The 10,910-nt window shown below is 36.4% G+C and overlaps 1 pseudogene; it reads right to left on the bottom strand.

Annotated features, from left to right (window-relative positions):
* Positions 1–60: 60 nt before the first annotated feature.
* Positions 61–10,274, bottom strand: LOC113078713 (V-type proton ATPase 116 kDa subunit a-like; annotated as a pseudogene).
* Between the last annotated feature and the right edge of the window lie 636 nt (positions 10,275–10,910).

Below are 10,910 nucleotides of genomic sequence, written 5' to 3'. Positions count from 1 at the left end.
GTTGAACATTATATATAATCAGAACACTTTATATAACCTTTAAATTTAAAATAAAATCTACCTAATGGTTAATCTTTGCCTTGGATGTAATAGTGTGCACTTACCTCCAGTTGTAGTGTTGCATCATGGGTTTGAGATGCCAGCCAGAAGAAAGAGGACTGAGTCCTTTACTGAAGCACTCATTATAAACAGCCCCAGTATAGATGGAGAACAACCCCATCAGAAGGATCAGATATCTCCCACTAAACAGCATACGCCAAATCTAAAAGAAAGTATACAATTCTGTACAAACCTGAAGTGCATTCCAGAAATTAATGGAGACAAAAAGTTTTGGTAATGAATGCAATAAATGCAGTTCTTTTAAACTTTATATTCCTCAATAAACTCCTGACAAAATGTAAGCAGAAATTAGGATAGAAATTGAAAGAAACCTCATTAGTGTTATTCCTCATCTTAGGGTCTCTTTCTTCCAGAATCATCCACAGAGCAGCCAAAGTCATGAGTAAACCGTGACCTACATCTCCAAACATCACCGCAAACAGGAAGGGAAAAGTAATGATGGTGTACACAGCTGAGAGTGAGAAGGGAACACAAACACAACATTTCCAATGATGGGTTTCCATATCTTCCGTAGGTTGTTTATCTCAAACTAAAATGACTTGTGCCTGGTTCCATGTGACTGAGTGTGAGAGTTACCAGGGTTGACCTCTCTGTAGCTGGCCACACCATAAGCATCCACAATGATCTGGAAGCTGGAAGTGAATGTGTTGGTGTCGAAGAGTGTTGGTGGAGATGTGGGTGCAGGAAGACGGTTGTAGAACGAGTCCACGCTGCTACCACTCTTTCTCTACGAATCAGAAAGGACAAAAAACAATCTATTGCAGAATTCACTGCTCCGAATCCTGCTGTAAACATGAAAATAAGTCATTTCCTGCATTTATACTAACCACACTTGACTTCTTTGTGACGTATTTTGTGTTTATTAAAGTCTTATCTCACCGTTCCTTCTATGAGAGCGCTCTGGGAGCAGGGAGAGTTTGGCCACAGGACACCAGGCCTCTGCGATGAGACACTTCTCTGTGACTGAAGGGCTGCAGAGGTTGAGCACCATCTGCACAGCTTTACACTTCTGCACAACGTATCTTCCACTGTGGCAATGTGACACACACAGCGAGACAGCAGCTGCTGCATGTACTGCTCCGTCTGAGACAGCACCTGCAGACAGACATAGAGGAGAGTTAAATACTTTTTGTATTTCATTTTCCTTTTTATATTATTTACTATATATTCTATGCACAATTCATCATAAGTAATATCATACATTACTGTTCAAAAGTTTGGGGTCTTTTAAGGAGACATGTCTTGTGCTTACCAAGGCTGCATTTATTTAGTCAAAAATACAGTAAAAACTACAATACTGTAAAATATTCTTACAATAATTGTTTTGTATTTTAATATGTTTTAAAGTATACCTTGTATAGTTTTCAGCATCATTATTCCAGCCTTCAGTGTCACATGATCCTTCAGAATTTATTCTAATGTGCTGCTTTGCTGCATTTATTATCAATGTTGAAAACTGTTAATATTAGCTGCTTAATATTTTTGTGGAAGCCCTTTTTTTAAGATTCGTTGATATATGGAAAGTCAAAAAACTGCTTGTATTTGAAGTCAAATAGTTTGTACAATGTTAATCTTAACTGTCACTTTTGAACAATTTAAGTGTCCTTGCTGAAAAATACAAAACTAAAACCATACAAACCCCAACTTTTGAATGATAATATGTTTTTTCCTCATTACATATCCCATCTCACTTGGAAATACATCAGATTTCAAAAGTAAAAATGAGTTGCAGGCTTCCCTTACGAAAGGAAAATATATTTACCAATATATTTCTTAAAATATATTGTGATATATTATTTCCCCTTTTTATTTTCTAAAATATTATATATTTGATTACATTTAATAATATATTGATGACACATATATAATATATTGCAAAATATAGAATGATTGCCACTTTCAATATATTGCAATATACTGGAAAAAATAAATATTAAATCCCATATATAAGAATATATTCCTAATATATTACATGATATTTTCCAATATACTGCAATATATTTTTGTTTCATAAGGGTTTCTATGTTCTAGTCTTTCCTTAACGAAGTACCACTTGTTATTTTTTATTGAATGCAAAGAAATTCATACATTTAAAGTAATTAAGCAGTGCCTGAAAACTTTTTGATAAGCACTGCATGGTCTTATTTCAAAAGTGAGTGTCACTGTGTAATCAACATTCCAGTCACCATTTTGATGTCTACAATCCTGCTTTCCAGCCCTTGAAGTATTCCTTCTCTCTCTTCCAAACCCTCTGGATACACAAAGGTATGTGTGTGGAAACTATGAAAAGACAGATATGTGATATCATGAAAGTGTACTATAGTAAGCTATGAGTCCATTTAACTAAGCTATAAATGTACCAATAACAGATCTTCTTCACTTTCTGCCCAATCTGCTCCTCCCCAAAAAAGAGATCACGAAGACAGTCCACTGAATCATCTCTCCCTGGGAACAATAAAAGCATATGTATATGGCCAGTTTCATCAAAATGAGTTATGTGATTCAGTTTAATGTAACTCTCTTACAGTGTCGGGCACTTCCAGTCTTTCCTCCATCTCCCAGAAGTCTACAATGATGTAACCACGACAGGCCCTCCACAGCAGCCTCTCGAATGCTGGGAACCTTCCACGGATGGACCACGCCAGTGACAAAACTGTGCAGGAAAGATGTCAATAACATTATTAGTGTCCTGTTACATACTTGTTCACAACTAAAATGTGAAATAATATTTCCACTTGTTGACTAAAGATGCAGTCTGTGCATCTTTTTTCGATTTGCTGCTCTGTGGAATTGGTGTGTGTGAATTTCAGTCATTTCAATAGAACTCTGTGTGATTGATAGTTTTTGGTGAGAGAGAAACATTTCCTACGCAGAATTTGTTTCATGTTCAAGTTGAAAGTGACTTTTTGTCTTAAAATGTTGTGTAAAGAAGCCCTTACACTAGTGAACTCCATAAGTCAGTTTGGTGAATTCAAGTGACCAACCTCAGTGAAATCTGCGAGTGCTTATGTGAAATTCCCAAATGCACAGATTTCTACTACAATGCCCCAATTTTGCCCAGAAAATTTTACAGACCAATGGTTCATGTGACCACACCATAAAATTCACATTTCTGTTTCTCACTACACTCTTAAAAATAAGGTTCTTTATTTGTATTGACGGTTCCATGAAGAACATTTAACATCCATTGATCTTCTTCAATGAGATTCAAGATGATTCACTGAGATTCGAAACGTTCTTCAGAATATTAAAATGTTCATCACATTCTCTTTTAGATGGATATTGTCCTCACCTCAAACGCATATCTTGCCTGCTATCCATTAGTGCTGTGGTCTCAAGAGTTGAAGGTGGAACCTAGAGGAACATTATAAAAAGTACTGGTAGATATCTGAGAGACATGAAGGTAAGCATGCCAAGAGCCGGATTTTTACCTGTGAGGTTGGTAGTAAAATGCTTTGCTTCAGGACCCCTCTGTACTGACTGAGCTGGGTCAGCTGGTTACGTAGACTGTCCCTGTTCCTTGATACCTACATGCAGACTGGGTCAAGATCACCACTTGCACTGCATGATATCTTTTCTGGAACACCAGATATTAATTGAGCCTACTTCTCCTTTCTCCTCTCACCTCTCTGAGTTCTCTGGCCAGTCTCTCGCTCTCCTCCTCAATGGAGAGCAGCTCTCTAGGTTGTGGGGCTGATGGGATTGGTGTGGCTGTGGGTAAAGGCCCTTTCAGAGGCGGACAGAGAGAACGGCTGATCTCTTGCTCCAGATACTCTGAGGAATGCAGGGAGAGGATAACATGTTGAGGATGTGCGCAGTGATTATGATATGATAAGATCTGACGCACGATGAAATGCCAGAGAGTGACTAAACTAAGAATGTAATACTTGCTGTAGTGGTAGCTGATCGTGGAAAGGTGTATATTGAGCGGTTACACAATAATAAGGATTTAGAGACTTACTGAAGGTTTTCTCCAGCTCCTCGCATCTTCTCACTTCTGAAACAAACTTCCTTTGAAAGGCGTTCACATTCGGGTTCAGCTGAGAAGATTGGGTTCAAGAGAGACAAGAGGGAAAAAGAGCAAGACAGACTGTAAATGTGATGGCAGGATATGAACAACAAATTTCTATATGTCGATGTAAGCTTGTTCGATAAGATTTTTACATTTGAAAAAAAAGTATCTTATGCTCAGGTCATGTTTTTTTATTGTTATTATTAAATACAATAGAAACTGTAATATATATTTTTATTTTAACATGTAATTTAATATTGTCATTTTAACAGTTTCTATTTAAAATGTTATTTATTCCTGTGAAGCTGAATTGTCTTCAGTGTCACATCGTTATAATATGCAGATTTTGCTTTTATTATTGCTATCAATGTTTAAAACAGTTGCTTCTTAATGTTATTGTGGATACAATATAACTGTGATACATTTCTCATGATACGTTGATGAATAGATAGTTCAAAAGAACAGCTTATATATATATAAGCTTCTGAAAAGTAGTGTATACAACAAACTCACGTCTCTGAATTCAACTAAGCCCAGCTCCCCAAGCTCACTGACGCAGTTTGTAAGCTGAACCTGCCTGGAGAAAGAGCTGGACCAGACACATCTCCTCACTTCGGAAGAGGCATCCCATGATAGCCTGAAATATAATGTGTTCATATATCAGACCTCAACAATAAACAGTACACCGTAAACATGAAAGCAACTGAAAGATAAGAATATCCATACATCATGCAAACTGAAGAACAAGTGATAAGTGTGCTTATTTGTTGCATTTCTTTGTGCTTATTAATGTTGTTTACATCGTTTGTCAATAATGAAACTAAAGGTCATTATTGTGCAGAGTGGATATTTATCTAATAGGGTAGCTTGTGTTTTTCTCTCTCTCTCTCTCTCTCTCTCTCTCTCTCTCTTCATTTTCACGCATAAGGGTTTGTGCACTGATCGGTTGCATGTGATGGTGGTTAGTTGGTAATCTAATAGAGATTTCACAGAGGATTCATTCACCCATGCTCATGTGATGAAAAAGATCATGAAAGAGAAAAAGAATCTCAATTAGATTCATCTGAAACCCATTTGAGCTAAGGCATATCTGATCTTTTATAAACTCTATAAATAAGAAAAATAGCGGAATTACGTATGACATTATTTGGGAATCAAATTGTAAACATTAATGCTATAAACTATGAAAGCTCTTAAAGATTTTAGCAGTGAAAGATAACTTATTAAAACAGTTACACCTTTATAAACAGTAATTAGCCTATAAATGTAAGCTAACACTGATACAGCGGTATTGAGGCAAAGGAATTTTCTCGCATTTACCAAAAGCTAGTATTCAAAGAGACATACTGTTGTCTTTCAGCACAGTGCATGATAAAATCAATTCTATTTCTAATTTTACATATTTAATGAAAATGTGGAATAATGGGAATTGATGGAGTCTGTCGAAAAGCACTTAGCCTGTTAATAACAGCAGTGTCCCGTCACTGCAGAAGCGTGGCGTAGCAACATAAACAAAAACCGACGAGCGACAGACATGGGACATCGCTGTAACGGAACAAACGCGATTCAGTTGTTTCTGAATCACCTATCTAATATAAACGGTACAAATAGAATTTGTTTTCAATGAATGCTTTCTAAATAAATTAGATTCAAATGCGCATTAAACTGCACGCCGTTCTTACCGTATATGAGAGATGGATAGATCCAAGGTGATCGTGGTGGAAACTGATTATCCACAATTTGATCTCATGGTTGGTTGTATTGAGAAGCTGTGCGATGTAAACAGCGGCTCTTTGAGCTCATGGCCTCTCATTACTCCAGCTCCAGTCATTGCCATGTGATTCAGCCACTGAATTAGACCTGCTACAGCACACGAGCCAACAGCTTCGAATAACACGCTTTCAATCCCTGCAGAGGAAATATGAATGCCAGTTAAATGGTGAAAGTATGTATTTGACAAATGTCAATGCATTTACAAGAGAAGCGATCCTCTTTTAATACAACTTCAATACAATTAGAAAATTATAATTAATGAAAACAATTTATATATATAAAATTATTTTCTACTTGTATTGAAGTTGTATATATATATATATATATATATATATATATATATATATATATATATATATATATATATATATATACATACACACACACACACACACACACACACACACACACACACACACACACACACACACACACAGTCCCCTCCATAAGTATTGGAACAGTAAAGACAAACTTGTTCTGTTTGTTTTTGGAGTCAAGAAATCTGTAAATATGATTACAAGATGAATATGAGACAAAACTACAGAATGTTAAATTTTATTATTGGATGATTCAACACAAAGATGTTTTACCAGCTAAGAAGAAGAAGTTTCATCTCCCTATCTGATGTGAGCATAAGTATTGGAACAGTTGCCCTTTAGGTCTTTCTAAGTGTTCAGCTGTGTCTTGTTGCATTAATTCTTCAGATATTAAAAGCAGGGGATGTGTCTTATCAATTATGTCCATTGCTTCTGCATTCTAAGTCTTGCATTCGATGATGATGCACACAAACCAGGATGAAGACGAGGAAGCCAAAGAAAAGTGAGCAATTTGGATGCTAAAAGAAAAGAGTAAGTCAATTAGAACTATAGGAAAAACAAAGGGCATGGAGAAATCAAGAGTTTGGATACCACCGGTGACATCAGCAACTAATGACGCCCTGTTTGGCTGAGAAAAACAACAGTACTTGATGACAGAAAATCATAAAAGCTGTGAAAATGAACACTAAAATACAAGTCTGCAAAATCACCAACAACCTCCAGAAAGCTGGGGTGATGCTCTGTCAATCTACAGTCTGCAGGAGACTTTGACACAGAATTACAGAAGCTACACCGCAAGATGGAAACCTCTGATCAGCTCCAAAAATAGAAAGGCAAGATTCTTCACAAATGTTAGACCTTAGAGTTTATGGACCCATGTGACAAAGATTAACCTTTATCTAAGGGATTGGAAAGCAAAAGTTTGGAAAAAAAAAGAACTGCAAATGATCATAAGCATACAAGCTCATCTGTTAAGCTTGGTGGAGGTGGTGTCATGGCATGGACATGCATGGCTGTCTCTAGAACAGGACCTCTTCATTTTAATGATGACTTAATGTATGATGGCAGCAGGATTTGGAAGGATACAAAATCATCTTGGGTACCAATATTCAAGAAAATGCCACCAAACTCATTAGAAAGCATTTCATATTGGATCAGGACAATGACCCAAAACACCTTGCCAGTTCAGTCAAGGACTTTATCAGGGCAAAGGAATGTAAAGTCTTAGATTGCCCAAATCAATCTCCAGATTTAAATTTTATTGAACATTAATTTCACTAGCTGAAGAGGAGACTTAAGACAGAAACTCCCCAAAACAAGCAACAGTTGGAATTGGCTGCATTAAACGCTGGGGAAAAGCATTTCAAAGTATAAGAAAAGGAGTCTATGGGGTTGCAGACTCACTGCTCTGATTGCATGCAAGGAATCTGCAACTAAATATTAGCTTTTAATCTTTTACATCTGCCTTAAATTCAACTTTTCCAATACTTATGCTCACATCAAAGAGTGGAATGAACTCTAAAAGTTCTTGTTCTTTTAATCATATTTGCAAAGGACTCCACAACAGAGAAAGCAATTTTGCCTTTACTCTTCCAATAATAATGGAGGCACTGTGTGTGTGTGTGTGTGTGTGTGTGTGTGTGTGTGTGTGTGTGTGTATATATATATATATATATATATATATATATATATTATAATGTAAATCGAAATGGTTTACTTTGATGTGGTTTGATATCTTGCATTTATGCAATGGTAAATGCAAGATATCAAACCACATCAAAGTAAACCATTTCGATTTACATTATTAGCTCTTAGGCACAGTATTTTATTTTTCTATTTTGGAAAAATCAATGTAAAGAAAATATTTAAATATTATTAATAATATATAATTATAATATATTTAAATGTATAAAATGTGTCTAAAATACATAAATACTCTTTAGTTTTCATTCACTCAGAATGGTACGTTAATTCTAACAGACCCAATTCAGTAAAAACAATGAGAGAATGGCATAGAAATAAAATCAGTAAAGTATGGACACTTTATACCATGGCCAGTTCCATGCTCTCAAAAAATAAAGGTAATGGGCAGAGTGACCGGAAAGCTGGCTACACTGGTATGATCTTTTAAATTCCAGATGTTCATCTGACAGTCAGCATACGCAAGTGCCAAAGATAAGATGATTATGGAAGTGAGCAGACTACAAGAGTGAAGAGCAGAAGTAACAGAAGCACAAGTTTTCATTTTCAAACCAAATTCAGGAGCAAAAACGGCCTGTTTCATTCCGGGAATAACAAACAATAAATATCTAAAACAAACGGATGAATTAATTAATTAATGAATGAATGAAATACTTTTATTTTTATCTCAGTTACCAGTTTATATCTCTCAATTATGCCTTTCTTTCATTTCAGAATTTATATTCCTCAACATTCGGAATTTGCATCTCACAATTCAACATTTAAAATTTGCATCTCACAATTATTTTGTGAGTTTAAATTTGACAAATCGGATTTTCTGTTGCCCCATAAAAAAAAAAAAAAAAAAAAAATGAAAGCTTTCAGAATTGCGGAATGTTAACAAGATGAGAACTCCCAATTGTTGCAATAACTTTTATTTTTATTTTTTATTTTTTTAATCCTATGGCAGAAACAAGCTTCCATACAACATCTCTTTATCAGGTATCTTTATGAAGACAATTGGAGCTATAGCATAAATGTCCTTAGAAATTTGTATTTCAACAAGGCATATGAAACCCTCCCTGAAAGTACATATGAGCATAAGCATTGATCTGAGGCAGTTGCATGCTGGGAGTGGTGGGGTCCTCTAGCCCATAGACAGTAAAAGAAGCCTAGCCACGCCTCTGTTATCTATCCTTTCGGTTTGTTTATGCAGACTACCCAGCTTGTATTTGTGTGGTCTTCTGTTAGGGCTTGTCTGTGAATGTTTATGAATGGAGAGCTGCTACAGAACTATAAAAGGAACATCTGAAGACTGGAGCACTAACATAAATAAATGGTCCAATCTCAGGCTCCTCTATATTTGGGAATAAGAATATGGTTTGATGAATAAAATTAACACATTGGTGTGAAGTCTCTAAAAAATATTCATTTTAAAATGACTAAATAAACTTATAATTCTTGTGTTAAAGGCATAGTGTTAAAGGAAGGCTATCGGCTATAGGGCTTGGGCACCGCGTTGCATTCTGGGACGTGGCGGTCCTGCTGGCAGCCTCTCGAATGTAAACATACAGCAATTCGAACGAGAAGAAGCAGAGTTGTGAGAAAGAGAGAAGATGGTAAAATCGCAAAAAGGTTGTGGGATTTAAAGGGATACACAAAATAGGGATGTCAGGGACCGTTATGTGCACAAAATCGGCAACATTAACAGTTTGGATCCATAAGAAATTCCCAACAAATAGTGGAGTACCAACGGAGACTGTCAGCAGAGGGATAGCAACAAAAAGATGAATGTTGAAATTTCCCGTATTTTGGATGAGTAACCCGAGAAATTTCCCTTATTTTCAATGTTAACTTAAGCTATATAAATTGATATTCAGATGTTATGGTCTCCGTGGTCGCGCCTCCAAGCAGGAAAGCGTTGTAAAGTTAATCCATTCTCATTTTGTTTTCCCCATGTCGATTATGTGTTGCGCTATTACACCCCACAATACAGCAGCGGTTTACCATGGTTGAAATAGATTTTTAATTAATCAAATTAAGACACACGGATGAAAGGGAGTATGTCTAAACACTGCACAGTAGTCTGAGTACTGAGTAGCAGTAAAGGAGGCTGTCAACGTGGTGGCCACGCCAAGTAATGACGTCACGACGCCCAAGCCCTATTATTTACTTGAAGTTCCAAAAATATTCTAAAGCTTATTCAGCGTTCCAAAATATATTTTCTTCTGAAATACTCAGTCCAAGCCATCACAGACATAAACACTTACAACAGTATCAATCGTCCATTCTGTCCAAGTTGGTAGGGACAAAAGGAGCGGAATTTGCCCAGGGCGGTTTGTCCGCACGACAGCAGAGGGGCTGAGTTAACTCCACCAGACTACCACAAGACACTCCTACCGACACTAATTTATAGCTAGGATGCACGCATACATCCTACATTTACAACGGAAACAGCCATCATATTAATGAAACTGTGAGTATGCTATGATTTTTTGGGGAAGAATCATCTTTGTTAAATTTGCGAAAACAACCTAACGCTAGCATTACATTCAACAGCTTCCTTATGCAAAGTCGTGTTTCTGTAAACGTTGTTGTTTTAAATTCTAATACACCTGTTCCACTTCGCTTTACAACAAAATTAATTAACGTTAGGCTATAATAATCCACATGCATTAGACGCGTGAGTGTTTTTTTACTCATAGTCACCCTCCTATTTTTAACAGCGCCTAAGATGACTATATTTGTCAGACATTGCGTTAGTTGTTGCTAACATTTCCGAAGCATTGTTTAGATGAAGCCAAAACCTTAACAGCTCAGACTTGCGTCCCATACACGAGTAAACGTATATAACGTAGCGTAATTGTTTGATTTGATAACCTGTTCTTGTTGTTGTTGTTTGATCGTCCATTTATTGGGCTTCTCGGCATAACTTAATCTAATTATTTCGTGCATTCGCGCGTAACATAATGATGTCACTAAAGACCCAATCATTTAATCTAACGCCC

Source organism: Carassius auratus, unplaced genomic scaffold, assembly GCF_003368295.1.
Source record: "Carassius auratus strain Wakin unplaced genomic scaffold, ASM336829v1 scaf_tig00026478, whole genome shotgun sequence".
NCBI classification, from domain to species: Eukaryota; Metazoa; Chordata; class Actinopteri; order Cypriniformes; family Cyprinidae; genus Carassius; species Carassius auratus.
Note: the sequence above shows the minus strand (reverse complement) of the source record. Positions and strands in the feature narration are given on the sequence as shown.